Below are 25,309 nucleotides of genomic sequence, written 5' to 3'. Positions count from 1 at the left end.
AATCCAAGCTGGAAATCTGCAGACACATACACAATGTCTACGGTGTATACATAAAGATATAATGAATACATGGTTAATGTACATTTGAAGAAAATGCTCTGGCTTGCTGGAAATCAAAGAAATATTAGTTCCAGGAATTAATTAACTCACTCAGAATTAATTCATCCAATAAATGATATGGAGGAAGACATTTGGTACTTGTCCCAAAGGGAGGTACCTGGATCAAGCATTTTGGAAGAAAAGATTAGGAGTAGAATTGGAAGAGTAAGATTGGCAGTATTAGCTGTAAAATTAGTGATAACTTTGGCATTTTGAAAATAAAAATATTCATATGGAACATTTAAAATATCATAAGGAAATAATGTAAATGTGTAGGATATTAGGGACTGAGTTTTCCTTTTCTACTAAATCCAAATTTTTTTAATGTTTTTTTTCTACTTTACCTGTTAGTATTACAAATAAGCTAAAATGTAAAAAACAGAAAACAAAAAACAAAAAAAAAACAAAACAAAGAAAAGTGAAAAGACAGCTATATACTCTATACTCAATGTTAAAAACCAGAAACATAAAAGGCTAAATAGGTCTTTCTCAAGGGGCCCATGAAGACATTTTCCCTTTACTGAGTTGCTCTATATCTAGGTTAATTGTTTCTTTATTACTAACATGTAAGAGGAACCAGAACAAAAGAAGCATATTACTTCTCTAAAACACCAGTACTTGAATTTGAAAATGTATTTATCCGTATCAATAAAAACACAAAAGCACACATTCAGGAAAATAGGAAGGATCAAGAAAAACCTGATGGTAACTTTTTTTTAGTATTACCTTGTAAGAAAATAATGAGACATATTTTTTAAAGATAAGAGATTCTTTACAACTGAAAGGAGAAGAAACCTCTAAAGAAAGATTTTGCTAAGAGCAAAATAAAATGATGCTATGGTAATGCAAATAGAAATATTCAAGTTATATATTCTATTCCAACCTCTATCTCAATTTGTATACACAATGAATATAAGTAGAACTTAGAATCCACCCAGAAAAAAGTACTATAAAATATCAAATTTAAGGAGAAATGTTAAATATTTAAGGAAGTTTCCGTCTAGGAATAAATGTATATGCTCACATATGCAAACCTAACTTTATTTATTTATGTTTTTGTTGTTGTTGTTGTTGTTTTTGAGACAGAGTCTCGCTCTGTCACTCAGACTGGAGTGCAGTGGCGTGATCTTGGCTCACTGCCCACTCCGCCTCCCAGGTTCATGCCATTCTCCTGCCTCAACCTCCAGAGTAGCTGGGACTACCTGCCCGGCTAATTTTTTTTTTTTTTTTTTTTTTTTTTTTTTTTGTATTTTTAGTAGAGATGGGGTTTCACCGTGTTAGCCAGGATGTTCACAATCTCCTGACCTCATGATCTGCCCGCCTCGGCCTCCCAAAGTGCTGGGATTACAGGCGTGAGCCACCGCGCCCAGCCTATTTTAAATATAGCACAGATAACACCATTTGAAAAATGAATTTGTATGGCTATTATTTTTATAGGCAATAAAATATTAAATATTGAATAACAATTCAATTATATTGTAATCATTTTAAATTAACTATACAATACTTGTCCAAATAAAATTTTCAAGTTTGATTTAATAATTTATACCTCATTAGCTAACTAATTTGAAACAAGGTGGTTAAATACTTGTTAACGATAGCTAATGAAATATTGCTTAAAAGTCATACTTTACACTTACTAATTTTAATAATGGAATTTGGAACAAAATAATCATAATTTAAAAGTGAACCATTTACATACCCCACTAGGAAGTTTGTTCATAATACACTGAAAATAAATTATTTTGTCTGTAAAGAGAAGTACTTAAATTCTAAATATTTTCATACATAGCATTTACCACCAAATTGAGTTGAAATTTTTTTCTATAATGTTAGCCTTTAGAGTTAAAACTGCTCAATTTTCACTTTCCAACAAAATAGGGATCAATCATGGTGACAGGAGGAAAGAAAGTGCTCATGGTTCCAAGACTTGTTAGAATTAATTGTTAAGGAAACACTGTTTAGAAAAGACAAGACAGAATAATGCAAGCCATTTCCTTAATAGATTTGTTAACCACATTTAAACAATTAGTCTAAGTAGTTAAAATACATATGTAATATCGCTCATTATTACCTGCATACACATTTTCAAAAAACCTACCCCACCAAAACATCCAATGATGCTTATAGCTGGTATTTGCTTGGAAACTCAAAGACCTCCCTCAGCTGGTTTTGCAGGGGAAAAAAAAAAAAATCAGCCGGACGTGGTGGCTCACACTTGTAATCCCAGCAATTTGGGAAGCTGAGGTGGGTGGATCACAAGATCAGCAAATGGAGACCATTCTGGCTTACACGGTGAAACCCCGTCCCTACTAAAAATACAAAAAATTAGCCGGGCGTGGCGGCGGGCACCTGTAGTCCCAGCTACTCAGGAGGCTGAGGCAGGAGAATGGTGTGAACCCGGGAGGTGGAGCTTGCAGTGAGCTGGGATTGCACCACTGCACTCCAGCCTGGGTGACAGAGTGAGACTCAGTCTCAAAAAAATAAATAAATAAAAATAAAAATAAAATAAAAAATGAAAATGAAAAAAAATCATGGTCAAGTTTCTAAATTACTTTCAAGAGTTTTCAGCATTTTTCTTATTCTAAGAAGTTAATCTTTTAGAAATGAGTTAAAGCTAACAGACACTCTATACATGATGCCCTAAGGAAATATAAAGGGTTACAGTACTGATGCAATGCTTTAATAAAGTGCCACTATGTAATGAATCTATAAAGTGAAAAAATTAATTCTAAAATTCACACAAAAGGTCAGTCACATTACTTTACAATAAGACAAGATGTATTTTAGAGACCTACTTCAGACTCAATAGTTTTCTCAATAATTTTTAAAAAGAGAAAAAATCACAAATTTTCAAAAACCCTTTAAGATGATATTTTTATGAGATCAAGTAAAAATGCTTTTTTTAAAAATAGCTACTGCATGTTATATTTTGAATTGTTGGCAGCTGTGGTTCTCCATCTCTCTCACATTTAGGTAAAGAGCTGCATCAAGGATTAGAGTAAGGATTGTTGACATAATACCATACGGGAGAAGCTAACACGAGCTTTTCTGTCTATAAGATTTCCGTTAACTGGAAAATAACTAGCAAGACGGAAAGAAGGTCTACTGTAGAGCTAAGCTGTCCATAGAATACTGACTCTTACCTTCGTTATTTAAGCTTTTGATGAGATCTTGCCAAGAATACAAGTTAACACTCTTAAAAAGAAAACACTTCCAGTGCTTTCCCTCTGGATAGATTCAGGTGAACAAAATACATGAAAACAAAATATATCTTTTTACTTCCATTTTGTTGCATTAACACACAGGAAAAACTATTAATGAGGTTAAGGTGTGAGAAGTCCTCTTCCAACAACACAGTAATAACAAAAGTATGGGATTGCTTCACAAATTCCTCATACCAACCATAAAAATGATTTAACATGTATTTTGACATAAAGAGGTAAATATTTATTGTGCAAACCATATGAGCTTCAAAATAAAACATCTATACCAGGAAATGTGAAAATCATTCCCAGGGATTAAATTCCTGATGGGTTCTGTTTATTTCTTGGTGGCAGAGATCAAAGATATTATTCACTGTTGTTCAGTGAAGAAAGACTGCTACTAAATAATCATCAGGCAGCCTAGCTGCCTTTCAACACATGTTTCTCAGAACAGTCACAGATAGCAAGTGGGATATATTATAGGTGTGGTTCCAGTGATTTGCTACTACCCTGGTGACTTCAGTAAAGAATGAGAGGAGTGGGAGACAATAGATTGGAAACGGCCACAACCTAGTGCCAATACAGTCATGAACAGAATGACAATGTATCTGTCAATAACAGGCCACATAATATGATAGCAGTAGCATAAGGTTATAATATTGCATTTGAATTGTACCTTTTCTATGTTAAGAAATGTTAAGATACACAATTACTTACCTTTGCATTCAAATTGCCTACAGTATTCAGTACAGTAACATGTTGGCAGGAGTAATGGGCTCTACCATATAGCTTAGACTTGTAGTAGGCTATACTATCTAGGTTTGTGTAAGTACACACTGATGTTTGCACAACAAAAAAAATCGTCGAAGAATGCATTTATCAGAACATATGCCTGTTGTTAAGTGATGCATGACTATATGAAAATTTCATATCACTGGTGTTTGTCTCAGTAATGTGTCAACCAAAAGGAGTATCTTTGGTAGTCCTATAACTTCAAATAGTTAAATATTGCCTGATACTTGAAACAAAAAACAGTAGTTTCTTTTCATCCTTATCTAATTCATACAAAGACTTCAGATTCTAGACCAGGCAAAGCTCCAGACAGGGGAGATAAAATGGAGATTATTTGGGCAGATAAAGATACATAATGAATCAGTATATAAGTAAAATAAGAAAGATTTTAGAGGGCATAAGTTCCACACTGATAATTGTAATAGGCTGAAGTGATTGAGAGTGACTGTTCCTACTTTCGTTAGGTCAGGAAAGGCATTTCTAAGAAAGTATCACTTAATTAAGATTTCTGAGAAAGTATCAATTAAGGGAGAAGCCCGCATTGAGATGATCTGAAGTAAGAACATTTCATGCAGAGAAACATCTACTAACTACATAAAGATACTAATGTAGGAGTTGGCCTGAGATGGAAGTGGGAAAAGGAATGACGTAGAGTAAAAAGCTAGGCAGAGATTAGGACATGAAGGATTTTGTAGACCAGGTTAAAATATTCAGATCTTTGCTTTAGGGTTATGGGAAGTCATTGGAGTAAAATTACTTGTTCTACCTTGTCAAAGATTATTGTATCTGTAGAGGAAGAAGGGAGATTTAATTGTATGGTGACAAAAGACAAAAGACATGACAGGAAATAATTGCAACAGTCTAGGTGAGAAGTAATAGGGGTTGAGATAAGGTAGTGATAATGAAGAAACAGATTTGGGGAATGCGAGGTACAGGAGACAAGATTCACTGATGATTAGACATGAAGTTTATAAAAGCATTTATAAATTTGACATTAGTCATTGGGTCATAATGGAACCAATTAGTTAGTGAGGGCTCAGCAGTTTTGTTTGTTGTTTATTCTGGGAGGTCTGATGGAAAAAAATCAAAAGATCTGTTTATGTTAAGTTTGACATTCATATTAGATACATACTCCCATGGGTATGTCAAGTAAGCTGTTTAAGGGGAAAAAAAGCCTCATGTTGAAGAGAAAGGTTAGAATTAAATACAAAAATATATTGAGGGTCATTTGCATATAGTTAGCATTTTAAAAACATTAGATTGGATGATTTAATCTAAAAAAGGTATGAAGCTAGGACTGACACTAACATTTGGGGGTACAGAAATGATGAAAAAAAGGAAACTGAGAAGGAGAGGAAGCCAGGATGATTTTATGTGGCTCAGTACAAAAGAAGACAGTTTTCCAGAAGGAGCAGGTAGTCAACTGTGCCAAATTCTGTGGAGGGATCAAGTATGGGACGAACAGAGACATGGCCATTCAATTTGGCAATCCAATAGTCATGTGACCATAGGGGACAAAAACAAGAAAGTAAAAAAAAAAAAAAAAAAAAAAAAAAAGGAAGGAAAGAAGGAAGGAAAACCAGCCTATGTCATGGCAGCCCTGATGAACTAAGTTGAAAAGAGAATATGAGGTAAATAATGGCAATGAAAAGTATGAATAATTCCTTCTAGATTTGGATGTGTGTTTGCATGTAGCAAGGAGAGTAGAAAAACAAGGTAATACCCGAAAGAGAAAAGAGAATCAAAAGAGCTTATTTTTGTTTGGATTTAAAGTTAGAAAACAGCAGAACATATTTATAGACACATACAAAAAATTGATACTGAAGGAGGAGAGAGATAATTTCAAAAGAAAATGCATGAATAAATTAAAAGTAAATGAAATCCAGAGTCCAAGGGGAAAGGCTGGACGTGATATGAGAACAGGTAAACCTGTCAATTCCAGTAACACTGAAAAGCAGGCCAAGAATGTAGATTTAGACTGGGCACAGTGGCTCACACTTGTAATCCCAGTTCTTTGGGAGGCTGAAGCAGGAGGATCACATGAGGCCAAGAGTTTAAGACCAGCCTAGGCAACGCAGTGAGACCTTGTCTCTACAAAAAAATTTTAAAAATTACCCAGGTGTGGTGGCATGCACTTGTAATCCTAGATACTTAGGAAGCTGAGGTGGGAGGATTTATTGAACCCAGGATTTCAAGGCTGCAATAAGTAAGCTATGATCACACCACTGAACTCCAGCCTAGGCAACAGAGGGAGATTCCTTCTCCAAAAAAAAAAAAGTGAGAAGAGAAGAATGTAGATTTGGACCCAGATGAGCTGGTAGATTTGCAGATGAAAAAATGAGGGAAATGGGGTGTCATATTTCTTTTCCTCAGTGAAGTAAAAAGAAGACAAAACTGTTGTGAGAGGGAGGTTTTAAGAGAGTAGAAGGTGTGAAATCAGTTTAGAGAATAGGAAATGGAAATGGAATAGGATGCTTGGTGCTTGGAGAGGCTGAATCTCCTATGAGAATTGTTGTGGCTATGAATTTAAAATGAGATCAGTCAACAATATTTAGCTATTTGCATGCAGGCATTGAGAAGGTTGTTATAATCAAACCTGTAAACCACAATTTAAAGAATAATTTTAGGAAAGGAAAAGTGATTTTTAATTAAACTATATACGTTTTTTTTTTCCATGTGCTGACCACTTTTTTAATGACAAAGAATGTGTAGTACCATATCAATAATTCTTATTAAGTACTCTTGTTTTAAAAATACTAGCTATTTTTAGAAAATACAATATCGAAAATATGTTCAACTTTTTCTATCAGATAACTTGAATCTCAAATAGCTTCTATAATTCTCAAAACAATGTGTTACGTTTTTAGAAGTCTGATATTTTAACAAAATAGATAAAATCCCAGGGAGATGAACAAACAGTTGAGAACAATGCTCTTCAGTAGAACTTTCTGCAATGATAGAAATGTCTTTCTGTGCTGTTCAATATGAACCTACTAGGCACATCTGGCTATTAGTTCTTAAAATCTGGCTGCTGTGACTGATGAACCAAATTTTCCATTTTGTTTAATTATAATGAACTTAAATTTAAGTAGCCACAGATGGCTAACGGCTACGGTACTGAACAGCTTAGCTATAGAATCACCTATCCATCTCTTATTCATCACTACGTATTTCTTAGTTATTTGTAAAGCAAATAATCGAATGTCTAAATATCTGCAAAATAGACTTCCTTGGGTTCTTAAGTTTAACTTGGTAGTTCTAAAACTTTAGTATGCTTGATAATTACTATACAGGGTTGCATATACAAAATCCATAAATATTGAAATAGGCAATTCACACAAAGTTTAAAGGTCATTTTAACTCCTGGCAATATTCACATGGTAAATTATATATTCACCTTAAAGCTTGATTCTCCACTCTCTCACCCACCACAACAGTAAAAGTTGATATGTGCTGAGAACTGACTTCAAGAATTAATTTGGAAATATTTAGCAAAAAGATGAATAAGGTAGGTAGTACGGTCATGTATCATGAATGATTTAGTCCTTCAAACTAAAATACATACTTAATTTTATGCAATTGTCTTCTCATTAGGGAATTTAAAATATTCATTCAAAAGTATTAATTTGCTTTATCTTTGGTATTGAAATTCATATTTAAATATTAATGCTTCCTTCCAGCTATTAAGTCACATGGAAATTTTAAAACTCCATAACACTAAAATGCGATAAAAATTCTAGCATTAGGTGGACTCCTAAGTTATATTTTTATATTTATGTGAACATTACATTTTTGTTTCTTCTTCACATGGATTGTGTTAAGTTTTTCCATGATGTAGATAACAGAATGAAAAAAAAATTCCTCTCAACAGGCAGTCTACCAAAAGTCAGAATGGCAGGTGTAAACTGTGGCAACACTCATTATGACAAAGAAAAGCTCAACTAATTTCAATAGAAAGGAAATGAGAGAATGACATGACCTGTAAAAAACTGTCATGTGCCTTTGCTTCTTCCAATTTAAAAGTAATGTATTTTCCTCAGTTGAATATTTCAATAGTATAAATGAAGTTTACTTTGCAATTTATATTTTCATTTCTTCAGTGAAAATCCATGTATTTCCATCATGTACCTACTCCCTTACCAGAGGATATTTCACGTGAGAGCCACATAAACCTTTCCTTTTCAAATTTAGAAGATCACTTTTCTTTTCCAGGATTCATATTTAGGCATGTATTCTTTGAAACTTTTCTAGAAAAGTTCCCTGTGTGGGCAAAGAACCAAAAAATTGTGTTTATCAATCTGGTAGTGAAGACCCTCTGGGTACTTCTGAGAAAATTTCATGAGACCCACAATTCCCTATGCCATTCAGCATCTGTAGATAGAATAAAAGTGATTCACATATACTTCTATTCACATATTCTCTATCAAATGTGTTCATCGTATTATGGATGACTGATATTCAAATGATTTTTAAGTGGTACTGAATTGTTTTCTTTATGGATGTTCATTAATGGGTATTAAAGTTTGAGCTATTATTGCATGTCATCCTTTAAAAAGTACTAAAATATTCCTTATATTTAACAAAAACTAGGCAAACCAGATAATAAACCACAGATTCCGTCTTAAATGTTGGCATAGCAAATGGGATTAATGCTATCATGTAGTCTAATTCCATTTTACTAGAATTTTAAAACAAACAGTATTTTTTATTATTGTTTTTTTGTTTTCCATTAGAGTCCATGGCATTCATCAACACTTTCAGATGTCCCTATCAAGATAGGTTTCATCAGAGCCTGTTTGTTTTTAGTGAGTGAACTACAAATTGAAGTCCTGTATGTATGAGCCACTGAAAGAAGATACCATATGTAGCTACAGATCTAACCCCCAAAATCCATAATAGGAACAGTGCCATGTGAGATTTAAGTTTCAAATATTAAAAGTTTTATTTTTAATACTTAATTTTAAAAATTCTCATTACATGCTTTGAAGATGACAAAAACCAATATTTTTTAATGTAAGTAACTTTGATAAAGCAGGAGTACTTCCAGTATTTTAATATTAATACATCATTATAGAATTATAATTCAAGCATGTTTGAAGCTTTTTCCTTGCATCTTATTATGAAAAATTTTCAAACATACAGAAAAGTTGGAAGAATTTTACAGTGAACACCCATATACCCACCATCAAGGTTCAATAATAAATTGTATTATATTTGCTTTATTACACACACACACACTCATCTATTCATCCTTTTATCCAAATATCACTCCATTTTATTTCAGTGTAAGTTGCAGACATCAGTATTCTTCACCCTTAAAACACATCAGCAAACATATCATTCACCAGAGTTCAATATTCATGCTCTCTTAATGCAAACTTCATATATAAAGAAATATACAGGCCAAGCATGATAGCTCACACTTGTAATTCCAGCACTTTGGGAGGATGAGGTGGGCAGATTATCTGAGGTAGGGGAGGTCGAGACCAGCCTGACCAACATGGAGAAACCCTGTCTCTACTAAAACTACAAAATTCGCTGGGTGTGGTGGTGCATGCCTGTAATCCCAGCTACTCAGGAGGCTGAGGCAGGAGAATTGCTTGAATCCAGGAGGCAGAGCCTGTGGCGAGCCGAGATCACACCATTGCACTCCAGCCTGTGCAACAAACGTGAAACTCCGTCTCAGAAAAAGAAAAAAAAAGAAATGTACAAATCTTAGGTGTACCATTCCATGAGCTTTGACAATCAAATGTGATTATTATTCATTGGCATTTGACAGGCATATATATTGAAATAAAAGTTGAAAATAAATAATATTATATTTTCAATCTGTTACCTTTATTGTTAGGGTAATCCAAATGTTTCCACAGAAAGTAAAAGTAAATTTACTCCCAAGTATTTAATTTAACAGATTTGTTGGTCACATTTGCCATGAAATACTTAACAAATATATAATAACCACAAGAATTACTCTCAGTGTTTAATTATAACTTACATTTTTCAAATGTCATGAATTTAAATTTCAGTGAAACACACTGGAATAAACTTTCCAAGTACGAATTTCAGGGTTAATCCACAATGTAGTTTCTTTATATAAGTAGTAGATAATGTCAATTTTCTCATTCAAGAAAAGATTTTAATTAATTCTTTGATAATTTTCTTCTTTGTGTTTCCAGCTCCTAAGAACTGATTCACTTGACAGTGTTACTGAAATTTTAGGGTGCAAACGACCAAGATGGCTTGAAACACTCAATTCCTAGCCAAATTACTTCTTTTTTAAAATGTCAAAGAAGTATAGAAAGATGACCCTATTCTGAAATGAATCAAGAGAGAATTTAAACCTGTCAAAAACCATAGGATTTTGATATTGAAAATAGTGACAACTATTTTTAATTTCAGCAACAAAACACTTTATATGAGCCCTTGCTTTTACTGTCAGCATTGCCAACAGTATTTGATATGTGCCGATGATGGAATCTTGAATTGGAAATTCTATAGGAAAGGCTTATTTTGCTTCTTTTTAAGAAGGAATGCATACAAGAATTTGGCACTGCAGGACTACATTGCCCAACAATCACTCACTTTATTCCAGTTGGAGACTTACGACCAATTTGCTGATACAATTTGGCACTAGCCTCTTGAAATGTATAAATTACATTATTGCTTTGGATTCTTGTACATTCTAGCAGGGTAGAATGAAACTTGACAACCTGATTTCAAACTACTTGTACAAGAAACGGAGGTCCTTTCTTGATTTCAAACTACAGTACAAGAAACTGATGGACATGTAAGTTTCTCAACAATATACCTCCTTGGGTAAGACCAGGATGATTTTCCAATCTCGCGTGACTTCTGAAAGTGAGTTTTTCTTCTTTTGCAATTCTAGAAAGCTAGTTGGATCCCGTATCTTTAAAGCACCAAAGATACAGATGCCATACATAAGACTTTTACAGTTAAATATGTACAGAATAGTTGTCATGGACACAGTATTGTGGTAAGCACGAAAGGGCATATAAAAATATTACGTGGCCACATTTTAGATGAGGTCAAATGAACACATATAAAAATACAAGGAAGTACGTACAAATGTAAATTTTGAAGTATAAAGGAATGAGTGTTAAAATGCTTTCACATAGTATTCAGAGATTTTACAATGTGTTCATACACAGGTAGTAACTGAAACTGAACATAATTTATATCCAATGAAATTTTAAAGACAGAAGTAGACTTAATTTATATTTGAAAGTTTACATACCCTTAAAATAATGAATCTTTATTGAATAAAGTAGTTTTTTAAAAATTCCTTTAACACAAGGTGGATTAAGACCATTTTCCTTTTCTTGAACCATATATATGCTGGGCTATTACCGCTCTCCTCACAAAAGTGCTATTTCACTAACCATTGCATTTTTTTTTATTTTTTAAGTTTATTTTAGTTAAATATTATTATTATTATTATTATTTTAGAGACAGGGGTTCACTCTCTCATCCAGGACAGAATACCGTGGCTCATTGTAACCTCAAACTCCTGGGCTCAAGTGATCCTCCTGCTTCAGCCTCCTAAGTAGCACCAAGTAACATGCATGTTCTTAGAATCACCCTTTAACGTTTTTTTCCATTTTAACATTTTGAAAATTGGGTTGCATCTTAAAAGTAATGTGCCATCTAATGTAATGGCTATTTCCTTCAAAGCTACGAATTAAGTGGTAATACAATCAAATTAAAGAACTATGAGTGTTCACATTTAGTCGTTATAATTTATAGTGCCACCATGTCTGGTTTTTTTTTTTTTTTTTTTTTTTTTTTTTAAGACATGGGGTCTCACTTTGTTGCCCAGGCTGCTCTCAAACTTCTGGGCTCAAGTGACCCTTCCACCTCGCCCTAACAAAATGCTGGAGGTTTAAAACAAAAAAAAAAAAAAACAAACAACCAAACAAAAAAAAAAACGAGGAAGAAAAAGATTTTGAAATAAAAGAAAGAAAGAAAACATCAGGCCAGGCATGGTGGCTCACGCCTGTAATCCTAGCACTTTGGGAGGCCGAGGCAGACAGATCACAAGGTCAGGAGTGCAAGACCAGCCTGACCAATATGGTGAAACCCCGTGTCTACTAAAAATACAAAATTTAACCAGGCACGGTGGTGTGCACCTATAATCCCAGCTACTCGGGAGGCTGAGGCAGGAGAATCAGTTGAACCCGGGAAGCAGAGGTTGCAGTGAGCTAAGATGGCACCATTGCACTCCAGCCTAGGCGACAGAGTCAGACTCTGTCTCAAAGAAAAAGAAAAAGAAAGAAAGAAAAGAACACATTTATTTAAATGGAAAAAAATTGTTGAAGATGCGTAATGACTATATATGGTTTCATTTATACTTTCCCTCTAAATTTATTTGGTTTGTTTGCCATTACATTCTTGACTACTTGTGAGACAGAAGTAATACAAGGCAGTTACAGGAGAATAGAAAATTCCAGGGAGCAGTTCACATGACTAGCAAAAGGTAACCGTTGAAATAGCTGCATAAGCTAGGGGTTGATAAGACCCTGAAAAACTAGGTTGTGGGCCAAGCTGGCTAAGACCGACTGGACCCAACATGGCCCTGGATGTGACCTAGGTTTCACCTAGAACCTTTTTATATACATATTAGCATACTAAACACACACCCACCACTGCCATGACAGTTCCAGGATCACCCATATTTGGTGTAAAAATGGGTGGCACCACCGTTCTGAGAAATCTCCAGCTCTTTCCAGGAATCTTCATAAATATTGCACCCTTTGGTTAAAGAAACCTATAAAGGTAGAAACCCCAAACTCCATTGGGCAACTTTCTCTCAAATATGTCTCCACTGCCCTTTCTTAGGTGTATACATTTTACTTTTAAATAAATCTCTGTAAATTCACTATTTTCTGGTTCATCTTTGAATACCTTCTTGCAATGGTGTCAAGAGCCTGAACACAGGATGGTGTCTTGGTCCCACTGGCATTTGGGGACCTCCCCCAGCCTACAACTGGAAACATGGAAGTGGGGGGAAATTGAAGATAGAAAACAAAAAAGCAACTCCTTGATTTTTATTTCTCATTTATTTATTTATTTATTTATTTTGAGATGGAGTCTTGCTTTGTTGCCAGGCTGGAGTGCAGTGACGTCATCTCAGCTCACTGTGATCTTGGCTTACCACAATCTCTGCCTCCCGGGTTCAAGCGATTCTCTTGCCTCAGCCTCCTGAGTAGCTGGGATTACAGGTGCCCACCACCACACCCAGCTAATTTTTGTATTTTTAGTAGAGATGGGGTTTCACCATGTTGGCCAGGATGGTCTCAATCTCCTGACCCCGTGATCCGTCTGCCTCAGCCTCCCAAAGTGCTGGGATTACAGGTAAGAGCTACCGCACCCAGCCCAACTCCTTGATATTTCTTAGTCATTGACCATTATATTAAAACTAAGGTAAGTTTTCCCCACAGAACATCAATTCACAAGATCATAAAATAAAATCTCAAAAGTACAAGGGCTGTTCACTCCAAACCAAGCTTCTTACTTTGGGTAAACCGTTAACCTGTGTTAGTTGTGCCCACTTTGATACATTGGTTAGTGGCTAAAATGCCTACAGGTTCCTCACAAACCAGTTATCTCTTTCCAGCAGTGCCATGGGTGTTCCTTTATTTTTTGATTTTATAAAGTCAACAAAAAAGTATTAAATGGAAAGAATTAAACTCACAGTGTAAATCCAAATAGGCTGCTGGCAGATCACTTTGCCAGAGTAGGCAGGATAATGCTTTCTTGACTTGAAATCCTCACCTCCTCTTTACCCCAACCTGCTTCTTTGTAGTTTGAATCTAGTGCAGGCTTATTCCTAAGGCAGATGGTCTCTTTCAGCTAGCTCCCCACAGCAAGGTGGCCTTTACTGATAGATTTGGGGAGTGGGGGAAGAGGGAGGGTAGACAGGGAAAGAAAGGAAAGAGAAAATGTGGCTTCCACCAGAAGGGTATATAACACCCAGTAATTTGAAACAGTTTTGAGTTTAACTTTGCAGTAGCATGAAATTAAAATGCCTTCACACAGAGTATTTGGAGATGCTTGTTCTAACAATCACCCTTTAGCTTTCTTTTCCATTTTAACATTTTGAAAATTGGGTTGCTTCTTAAAATTAATGTGCCATCTAATGTAATGGCTATTTCCTCCAAAACTATGAATTAAGTGGTAATATAATCAAATTAAAGAACTATGAGTGTTCACACTTAGTCTTTATAACTACCATTTATCCCAACTCCACAGACTTTAGAAACTACAGTTCCATTCCTTTTTTTTTTTCTTATTTTCACTCATTTTTCTAGATGAATCGACAGAACCTTCATCCGTGTAAGAAGGAAGCTTACTGCTCTTCTCTTTACATTCTAAACTCAATCCCACCCTCAAGTAGGGCACTTTGCTCTCCCTCCTCCTCCATCTTCTTACCTGACCCAATAAAAAGGTAGTATCCTATTTTTCAATGGCCATAATTACACATGCAAGGAACTAAAATGTATTACTGGGCTGGGATAGCTTCTCTCAAAGTAAGAACCAGGTCAGGGGATGTCTGTTTCTCAAAGAGGCACAGGTAGTGCCTCTGTGTGCATGACAATTGCCTATTCTTTGTGTTTTATCATCAGCCACTCCTGGCCCATTTGTCTTCAATTAACAGGCAGACAGCAGAAGGCCTTATTTTAGGTTCAGGCAGAGCAGTTTACTCTTTATGCAGCTATTGTTGACGGAGAGTCTTGTATTCTAGTACATACTGGATGACTGCCAGACACTAATAAATCAAGTACTTCAGTCACCATTTAGCTATCAACTCTTTGTATACAACTTTTGAAGAAGGGTGAGTGAATCTTAGCCTGGAACCACAACACCCCAAAACTACAAAAGCTGCAAATCGACTAGGACTATTTTTCTTTCCTGCTGCTGCTGCAAATGCTACCAGAAGAAGAAAAGATTTTACAGACATTTATAGCTCTAGGTGGGAAAAATAGTACTTTTCAGGCTGAATGATGTCTGAAAGACAATAGCATTACTTCCTTATTAGGAACAACTCTGCTGCAAACACCCACATCATTGAAACTGTCATCATTGGGGCAACCAAGGAAGATTAAGAGCAGCAATATAGGTCAAATGACACATTCAAACCAACACTCCACTGAAAAGCAAAAAGCCAGTTTTACAGCTTAACAGAGTGCTGTATTTTAATCTCATTTAAGCAGGATTTAAAATATAGGTGTTGAGGAAGCTGTTGAGGTTTTCCAAGACAAGAGCTTATCACATAATGGTTTTGTGAAAAGGCTGATTCAGAAAAAAAAATGATGTAACTGTTACTGGATGCACAAAAGAAAAGAAGGCAAAAGAATTATCTGATGTTGTACATTGTATCCCCAAGAAAGATAAGGCATGAGAATTAAATGAACTTTGAGCTGTCTTCACTTCACATTTTAACACTAGATAATGAAATTTATTGCCTGCCAGTCCATAGTATAATCAGACAAATTTAAATAATTATTCAAGCAAATACATAAAGCTAACCTAGCAAAAATAAATACACTTAAACTTAGTGTGTTATCTTGAATCTGAAATCTAACAGGCATTCTTGTCCTAGTATATTATATGGTCACATGGATTTTATACTTTATAAAAATAATTCGCATTATAGACTTTTTAAGCTCATTTGTCAGCTATAGCATTCATTTTTTATGTATATTATTTATGTATCTATCACTTACGGAATGCATATGTGTCAGTCACTGGTCTAACCATTTTTCATAGATGGCTTTAAATAACCAACAACTTCATAAAGTAGATGTTATTATGCTTATTTCCAGATGAAACACTGAAGTTCACAAGGGCTAAGTACCTTACTCAAGTGCAAATGGCTGGTAAGTGGCAGAACTGGAATTCAAACACAAGTTTGATTCCAAAGCCTATGCTTTAAAAAAATTCCTCTATAGTTTTCAATTCTATTTTTGTTTCCGAATACATTTTAACAGTAACTATAATCCAGCATATATTGTAAGCATCTTTTTAAGGAGATGACATTAATTTTATGGGAGCAGAGACATTTTCAGAGATATGATAAACGTCTGTAATTGCACATTTATAAACTATAACTACAGAGAGCAATTGATTGTCCCACGCTCATGCAAAGAGCAGAGTAGCATTAGGTGAACAGATCACAGTCAGATATATTATGCCTTATGAAATAAGTTAATAAGGGTTGAAACACTGTATGCTTGATGAAATAAATTTCCTAAGGGCAACAGACATTAACAGCTGTTCCCCGTAGGCAAGTATATCACTCCCGCAGTTATTGAACACATGTGGTGTTCCTGCAGTATCTTTCATCTCATTTACACCAAGAAAGAGTAAATAAGTATTTTGGGGCTTCAGCAGGAACAGCCTTTAGCCTCATAGACATTCTTGTCTCCCATTCACCACTTAGTAGCAAGTTATTTTACTAAAAATAAAAATTAGAAACACTGTTAATTTCCTGTTAAAACCCTTACAGTGGCTTCTCATTGCACTCACAGGCTTCAAGAAGCTCAAACCCCCTACAAGGTTTCACATGACCTACAACCTATGTTCTCCAGCACTTTGCCACCCCAATCCCTCCTTCCAAGGTAGGCTTCCCTCTGCTGCGTTCCCAGCTCAGAGCTTTCAGTCAGGCCTTTCTCTTTAGCAGGAATGCTTCATCCTGAGTTTTCATATACCAAACACCTATTTAGCAACAACTCTCACTTCTGAAGTTCAGAGAAATTTCCTTCATCTATCCATAACATTAATCACTTCTGTTTTCACTTGCATGGCATCCTGTACTTTGCCTTCCCAGAGCCTATCTCAACTGCAATTGGCAAAGGGGTGTGATTAGTCCTGCAACTTGTTGAAAGAGCTGCTCCAATAGAGAAACAAATACTTTAATATCCTAGCCCTGTTAAGTATCTTGAAAAACTAATCTTACATGGGGGCATTGGGCCTTATAAATACAAATTCCCAAAATGTTATTGGTGGCATTCATTTCAGCTAAAAATGTATTCATTTTGTCATTTTTTCAATTTATTTTATTGGTTGGGTCACTGTCATTACTAAGAAAAAGAGTTTGATTTTTCTGAGTAAATGCCTCTGGTACTCTAATTTTTGTGTCAGTATGATATTTTTGTGTGAGAACTGTTAGTTAAAACAATTTTATATTACCAATGTTAAAAGGAGAAATATAATAAGATATAGCGACTAATATTGTTTCTTGAAAGAAGGAAATTACTAATGGAAAAAGTGGCATTTGCCAGAAGTGACAGCTTGTCAAATTCACTGTCAATATGTTTAAAGAAAATAGTCATATAAAAAGGAAATCATGAGGAACAACAACAGCAAAACAGGAATTACATTTTTGAAAGTTAAATTTTTACTGTGCCCTCAGGCAGATGGAGCTCAACTTTCCCATTTAAAAAGTAACCTCATACATATAAAAATAAGTATACATTTAATTAGACATCAGTAACAAACTCAGAAGAATCTGAGTGAAAAAAATACATCTTAAAAAATAGTAACTCAGTTCTACACATGGCTGGTGATGATGGCTGCACAACAGTGTGAATGGACTTAATGCCACAGAACTATACACTTAAAATGTTTAAAGCAGTAATGTTATGTATGGTATACCACAATTTTAAAAAACACAGTAAGTCAATAATTCTTTATTTTCACATATCTATCTAGAAACACATTTGCTGATATTTCCAACTCAGGTATAGTGTGTTTGAAATGTGGAGGCAGTGAGGGGTTGGAAGAACGGGTATTGCCTTAATCTTTCAAAAATCCAGAGATAAGTTCAATTACATGCTCTGTCTTCTCCCCTACTAAGAATCACTTGTACTTGAACCACCAGCCCACAATCATTGTAATCAGAGTTACTTAGTCTCAATAAATTTCGTTTAAGCACCAGGTCTATAATGATCTGAAAATTAAATCTTAATATACTGTTGGCTCAAAATGTCACAAATCACGTATCATATCACAAAAGAATGATTTAATTTGATTTCAAGATAAGGGAAATGGAAATCTCCAGAATTATCATTTAGGTTGAAAAATATATAAAAATAAAGGTAAATGAGTAGTTCAATATTTTCCTTGGCTACAATATCATTAAAGCAAATTAGCATATATGAAACTGTTTCTTAAGATATAGTAGAAACACTGCTTTTATATTATCTTTTCTGTATCAAGAAGCAAGACACATGTCACTAATAATCCATCTTCCCTCAGGCAATGAAGTCCCAGTTAAAATACATTAAAATGAGGTTATGATCTTGGGCCCATGCTTCAAAAGTGAAGTACTATTATTCCATAGTGGAAAAAATAATGAAATTTATCAGAGAGGACTCAAGGAAAAGGAGTTTTTTAGTAGGGAAAAACAAGCCCCAAACTCTAATGCACAATTATACTCTGTGATTCAAAGGATAATGAAAACATGGCTGCTGAATCTGAAGACGCAGTCATTACACTGGGAGCCATTTAGAAAAAAAAAGTCATTCCAGATCTAAATTATAATTAATAAAAGGTCCCTGGAATAGAACTGTTAATTTTAAAAACAGAGCAGCACACAGATTAAAACTACAGTCATCTGGCTCTGGGTATCTGACAATATTTATCTTAAAAATTCCTTACAAATGTGTGAAGCTCACCTAGGTAATGCATCATCTGTGCTTTACAGGCTTGGTATTCCAAGTTTGGTCCATCGACCAGCTGCATGGGCATCCTCTGATAATCTGGTGGATATGCAGAAAGCCCACTCCCCATGTCAGGCCAAGCAGATCACCATCTCCTTAACAATCTCTGCAGGTGCTTCCTACACAAATTCAAGTTTCAAACACACAGTTCTAAAGAACACATGCAGAGCATCTATTCATAAACTGTTAGGGGCTTGACAATACACAGCTATTCTGGGCTAGAGCGCTGGAGGTAGTCTCTACTTTTAGGCTTAGGGTCCACTAGTTCTTGAATATGTTAAACCCAAATGAAGATGTGACCCTGGTTGATTCTGAGCTTGTAACCATTCCCTTTGAATGCATGTTCATAGATTGTCATTTACAACTTCCTGAATGATGACGTAAGCTGGAAGAATAAATAGCCAGTGTCCCAGCAAGAATTGACCTAAGAATGGGGAGACAGTGTTTCTGGGAGTTATGTGCCCTCCTTAGGGATGCTGGGGACCAAGGTGTAAGCTACATTTGCTCCCACTCTCTGTGGTTATTCTAGGTTTTATGTGCTTGACTGACTAAAATTCAGAACTTAATCCAATTTAACAGTGAATGTTAGTAGTGAAGAAATATAGTCTCTTCCACACCAACAATCAGCCCATCAAAATGCACTACATCCTCTTAAATTGTACTTAGCTTTAATGTTTTCATTCTACTTATAAGTAGCCGATTTCACTTAGTTCTTTATTAGCTATTTCAAATTAACAAGCATATATATATATATTCTTTTTTTCTTTTTCACTATGTAGAAGCTATGCTAGTTTTAACACTGCTACCCAAGTTGAAAAAAATGAATATGTTGCGCAACAGATGTTTGGCATATATCGAAAGCATTTACAGGTGCTGTTGAATTGTAATTTATTAATCACCTATTGTCTCATTTAATTCTCAAAAACTGATAAAGTAGATAATCTTTTAATCTCATTATAGATAATAAACAGAGCCTGAGAAGCATGGTGTAAAAAAATAACAGGCTCTGGAAAACACTGTTGGGATCAAATCTTGCATCAACTCTTTAATACCTGAGCTACCCAATCTATCAAATACAAACAATAATAATAAGGTACTTCTAGTGTTTCTGGGAATAGTAAATAACCCATACATGTAAAGTATATGCAACAGTACCTGACATGTTACAGGCATTCAAGAAATGGTTTTTTTACGCAACTTTTCTAAAGAAACATCATTAGTGTTGGGGCCAAGATACGAAGGGAAATCTACGACTTTGGAACCTGAGGACTTGCCATTACATTATATTGCCTAGACCTATAATCTTCCCTAAGTCTTCTTAAAACATGGTAAAATATCAGAGAATGAAGCAAGAATCCACAGCAGGGTTCCCCGACCCCCAGGCTGTGGACTGGTAGTAGTCTATGGCCTGTTAAGAACTGGGCTACAGAGCAGGAGGTGAGTGGCAGGCAAGCAAGCATTACCGCCTGGTCTCTGCCTCTTGTCAGATCAGCAGTGGCATTAGATTCTCACGGAAGCATGAACCATATTGTAAACTGTGCATGCAAGGGATCTAGGTTGCATGCTCCTTATGAGAATCTAACTAATGCTATTCGACCTGCCCCCCACCCCATCATCTGTCCATGGAAAAATTATCTTCCACAAAACTGGTCCCTTGTGCCAAAAAGGTTGGGGGCCACTGATCTACAGTTTTCACTGTAAAACCTGGGTTTTCATATGCCTGTAGTTCATATGCCTAAATTTGTAAAAATATGGGATAGAAGAAGAAACAAATAATATCCTCTTTATCAAGTGATTAGTTTTATTAATGGAAAGTTCATCAGTGAGTATTTTCATAGAATATATACAGAATATCTCTTGCTGAGCTAACAGGTTTTGCTGTCAGTCAGCAACACTGAACACATCTATATCAACCTTGTTTGTTTAGCTGGAGTAAAATAATGACACTCAGTATTTCAAAGTGTTTTATAGTTTCAAAGCATTCAAATAACAATGTGTCATACAGGTAGTGCAGATATTTTTAGTCCCATTAAGTACAAAAAAAAGGAGGTTCAAATGTTGAAGTGTACATAAAAGTCTGAAAGAAGATGGTGACATTCTGAAGCAATTTACTTAAAATTTTACTTACCAAATATTCGCTTTGACAAAAGAAGTAATAAGATACAGAGTTGGTGGAATAATTTAAGGCCATTTGTGGGAGAAGGGGAAGTGACTTACAATAATGAGACTTGAGATCATCTAAAATTATTCAATGCTAGATGGCTATATGATGAAAATTTTACATTGTTCAAATAATTGATGACTCTACATTTCTTTGATATGTGTGTTATATTTCCTGTGCTTATGTCAATTCTCTAAGTTTCCTAAGTGTAGAGTCCATGTTTACCTCATTTATCTTTCTGTACTGATCCGGCACAATGTCTAGGTATTTGCTCTCATCCCATTGAGTTTTCTAGGTCTTCATTTAGCACATAAAAAATGTAGAAATAGTGAAATTTTTAACTGTTTAATTGCTGAAATTTATCTCATTCAAATTACCCTAATTATTTATATATACTTGAGTTTTCTCGGTATAAAAACACAAGGTAGTATTTTCCAAGTTCTCAGTATTATATATCACATGATGGTATTAGGAAAAATGATAACATTAACAAGATTCCAAATGCTCACAGAAGTACCTAAAATTCAATTTCTGATAACATACAACTGGTAAATGCTTTGATTATCACCATTTTATAGGTGAGAAAACGGAAGTCATATAGCCAGAGCTGAACGTCAACTAGATTGTTCCATTTTATCAGATTTTCACCCTGAGTTGACAGAAACAAATATCTTCATGTTTCTATGCCATAAGAGATGCTGTATCTAATTCCCTAAGTTTATTTTATTTTATTTTTAGAAACAGCGTCTTGCTCTGTCACCCAGGCTGGAGTGCAATGATGCAATCATAGCTCATCGCAGCCTTGAACTCCTGGGCTCAAGTGATCTTTCTGCCTCAGCCTTCGAAGTAGCTGGCCTACATATTATTTTTTATTTTGTATTCAGCTCACCATTAGGCAGTTTAAAGGATATAAAAATCTGCAGAAAACATATGCTGACCCTAAAGGAGGAGCTTGCCATCAATTTGAGGAGCTCAGAAATGCTTACATTGAAATTGAAACGCCTTTCAAAGGCAACACACTGTTAAGCATAAGACTATGAAGTACAATTTAAAATTATATATGTAATTCAAAAATGGATGTAGTCAGTATAAACTGGTCAGAACCAAAATTCTAGAGCTGCAGATCAAGAATTTACAAGGCTAGACAGAATGATTGCCCATGTTCCTTTTTGGTACAATCATATTCTCTATTCTAATGTGAAATGATTATCTCCAAAATACTCAATGATTTATTATTTTAATAAACTACAGAACAATTCTTGTACTCAATCTTCAATTATTAATTCCCTTTACTCATCTTCCTGGATCATTACATTGCTCATTAGGACCTCCCATTAAAAGAGAAAGAAACCCACATTACAGAATGGCATCTTGTAAACAGCTATTTTTAAGGGTGTTAAGTTACCTGTCAACACAAATAGAAGAATCTGATGGAACACAATAACCATAAATTTAAAAAAAGTTTATTATTAATAAAACTGAATAAAATAATCACAAAACCTTTTTAATGGAAACACTCTGGATGACAAACAACCATAAACTTTTGCTGATTCCATTTTTTTAAACTTAGCTACAAAAAAAAAAAACTTTTCAAAAGGTTAGAATAATGATTCCCTTTACAAGCTCTATGGCTAGTATTAATCTGATAGAATGAAGATTTAGCAAGACAAGTTTCTTAATACAAATTCAGGTGCATTTTAAATGTTAGAACTTGATGTGGGAATAAATTGCCCATTTCCAACACCAATATCACCGCAGAATCCTCATCTCAAAATTCCTCACCACTTCCTAAATATCCATGCATAAATGTGTTTCAATTTCTCATACACATCAAATACACACACAGACACACACACACACTCATACATCTATAATAACATACACATACATTATATACATAGATGTTTGTATATGTGTATATATACACATATTTTTTCTATCATTTCTCTATCTTAACATCTTATCCTCTCTAAAATGGCATAATGGAGGCAGCATAAAATTTGGAATAAAATCCAAATTCTGCCACATCCTAACTGTTGGACTGTAAGCAAGTTTCTAAGCCTCCAAGAGCCTTACCTTCCATAATGGTTCAAATGGAAGAGTAACACTGAATTACTGTGCAAATCAGAAAGAATGTGTGTAGTATCTACTATGATATAAGACAGCATGTTCTCATTAAGAGTCAACTTGATGCCTTTGTTGCTATTGTTATCCCTCCTCAAACATGCTTTTTCTTGAATTGCTTTTTCTTGAGTAATGTCATTACCACTCATCCTATCCATTGGCTCAAAACCTTAAAATTATCTAGGATACTCCTCCTCCACATGGAATCAAAGCCAAAGTGCTATGAATTCTTCCCTTGGAATGTATCATGAATATTTTCCTAATGCTACCATCTCCTATGTTATTGTTACCATACTGTCTTCAAGGTGAACTGCCATCAGTACTCTAATAGTGTCCTTCCCTGCAGTTTAACTACACTTAAAGCTCTCTACACATTACAACCTGACAAGAGTATTGCTTTCCTTTTGTCAATCTACTGATAAAAAACTCTTCATGGCTCCCTAGTAGCCTAAACACACAAACAAAAATCCTAAGTCCCTGACGATTGGAACCAATATATCTTCTAGCCCCATTTAAAAAGTCTCCTTTTTCAGTAATCCTAGCAAACATTTATTGAGTGGATATTATGTTCAAAGTGCCATTTCTGGCCATAGGAATACAAGGGTGAACCATGCAATCACGTTCCATGACAATAAGAACTTTCTTTTTAGTGATAGATAACACCATTAAACGACCAATCTTTAATTCTATATGTGATAAGTACTCGGTACAAATAAATATAGAGTAGATGCTGACAATATCTGAGAATCTGGGAATGCCTTCCTGAGGAAGTGATATTTGAACTAAAATTTAAAGAGGAGTTGTGGGAGCTGGACGCAGTGACTCACGCCTATAATACCAGCACTCTGGGAGGCTGAGGCGGGCGGATCGCGAGGTCAGGAGATCGAGACCATCCTGGCTAACCCAGTGAAACTCTGTCTCTAATAAAAAATAATAATAATAATACAAAAAAAATTAGCCGGGCGTGGTGGCGGGTGCCTGTAGTCCCAGCCACTCAGGAGGCTGAGGCAGGAGAATGGCGACAACCCAGGAAGCGGAACTTGCAGTGAGCCGAGATCCAGCCACTGCACTCCACTCTGGGCGACAGAGACTCCGTCTCAGGAAAAAAAAAAAAAAAAAAGAAGAGGAGTTATGGGAGTTGAGATGATACGATGGGGGAAGTGGAATTCTAGCAGAGAAAATGGCATAGCATGTAAGACACACACCCACTATGCTTCAAGTCAACTGAATTATTTATGTGTTTGAAATATGTATTATTCTCCACCCAAAGTTTGTGTATATTTTCTTTTCACGTGGAACGTTAATTGTACTGAAGACACTGCTATGCGACCTCAATTACCTCCAGGAAAAAAAAAGGCTTTATTTATGAAGTAAATACTTTCCTGAAAAATTCCTTCTAACTGTATAAGCAAAAGATGACTTGATGTGATACTATGCATTACTGTACTAAAATAAAAAATCAACTTGCTCTATAGTGGAAATATTAATGATTCATGAGATTTTTCTTGTAAGGAACTTTTTCTCCCTCATTTCAAATATTCATCATCTAATTTTAATATAACATTCATTCAATTCAGAATATATTTGCATTTTCTTTTCTAAAAATTAATCACCCATTAGTATTCTGTACTGCCTTTAGGAAATTATTGGTGTATGACTGTGTCAAGAGATTGAGCCTCAATAAGAAACTCTGATATCTTAAATTGCTTTGAGGGAGACATTATCCTAGATAATTTTAAGGTTTTGAGCCAATGGATAGGATGAGTGGTAATGCCATCAGATATCTTCTCCCAATAAATTCTTCAACCTTTATCAAAATAAAACTACATTTTCTATTGCCAACTTGACAAAGACAAGTCAGATTATGTTTTTAAAAAAGGGTGCACGTGGTTTTTTTTTAATGCAGCTACTCTAAATCTATTAACCATCGGACAGTGATGAATTAGGGTTACACATAAGCAAACTTAAGCAGCAACCATTATCTACGTTAGTCATCTATCTTAGAATTTCTAGGGTCAGGCAGTCTTACAAAAACAAGTATAGTGTAGTAAGACTCATTCCAAAAGCTTTACAAAATGTTTGTTTGTTTTTAACTTTTCAAATGAAAATTACTTCTTTTTTAATGAAAAAAATAGTGTTGAATCTAACACTGATGACAGTTTCAGCCTTCTTGAAATTCTTTCCTC

At 35.0% G+C, this 25,309-nt stretch overlaps 1 protein-coding gene and 1 non-coding gene across 2 annotated transcripts in view; both read right to left on the bottom strand.

Moving 5' to 3' along the window:
* Positions 1 to 25,309, bottom strand: part of IL1RAPL1 (interleukin 1 receptor accessory protein like 1) — a 1,400,950-nt gene that overhangs the window by 1,039,525 nt on the left and 336,116 nt on the right. The gene's annotated exons all lie outside the window — the stretch shown is intronic.
* LOC114675224 (small nucleolar RNA SNORD74) lies at positions 8,823 to 8,892 on the bottom strand. Its single transcript, XR_003726314.1, has one exon. It is a non-coding gene; the product is annotated as a small nucleolar RNA SNORD74 (small nucleolar RNA).

The sequence above is a fragment of the Macaca mulatta genome, chromosome X (genome assembly GCF_049350105.2).
Source record: "Macaca mulatta isolate MMU2019108-1 chromosome X, T2T-MMU8v2.0, whole genome shotgun sequence".
NCBI lineage: Eukaryota > Metazoa > Chordata > Mammalia > Primates > Cercopithecidae > Macaca > Macaca mulatta.
The sequence above is the reverse complement of the archived record's forward strand: the minus strand, read 5'-3'. Positions and strand labels throughout refer to the sequence as shown.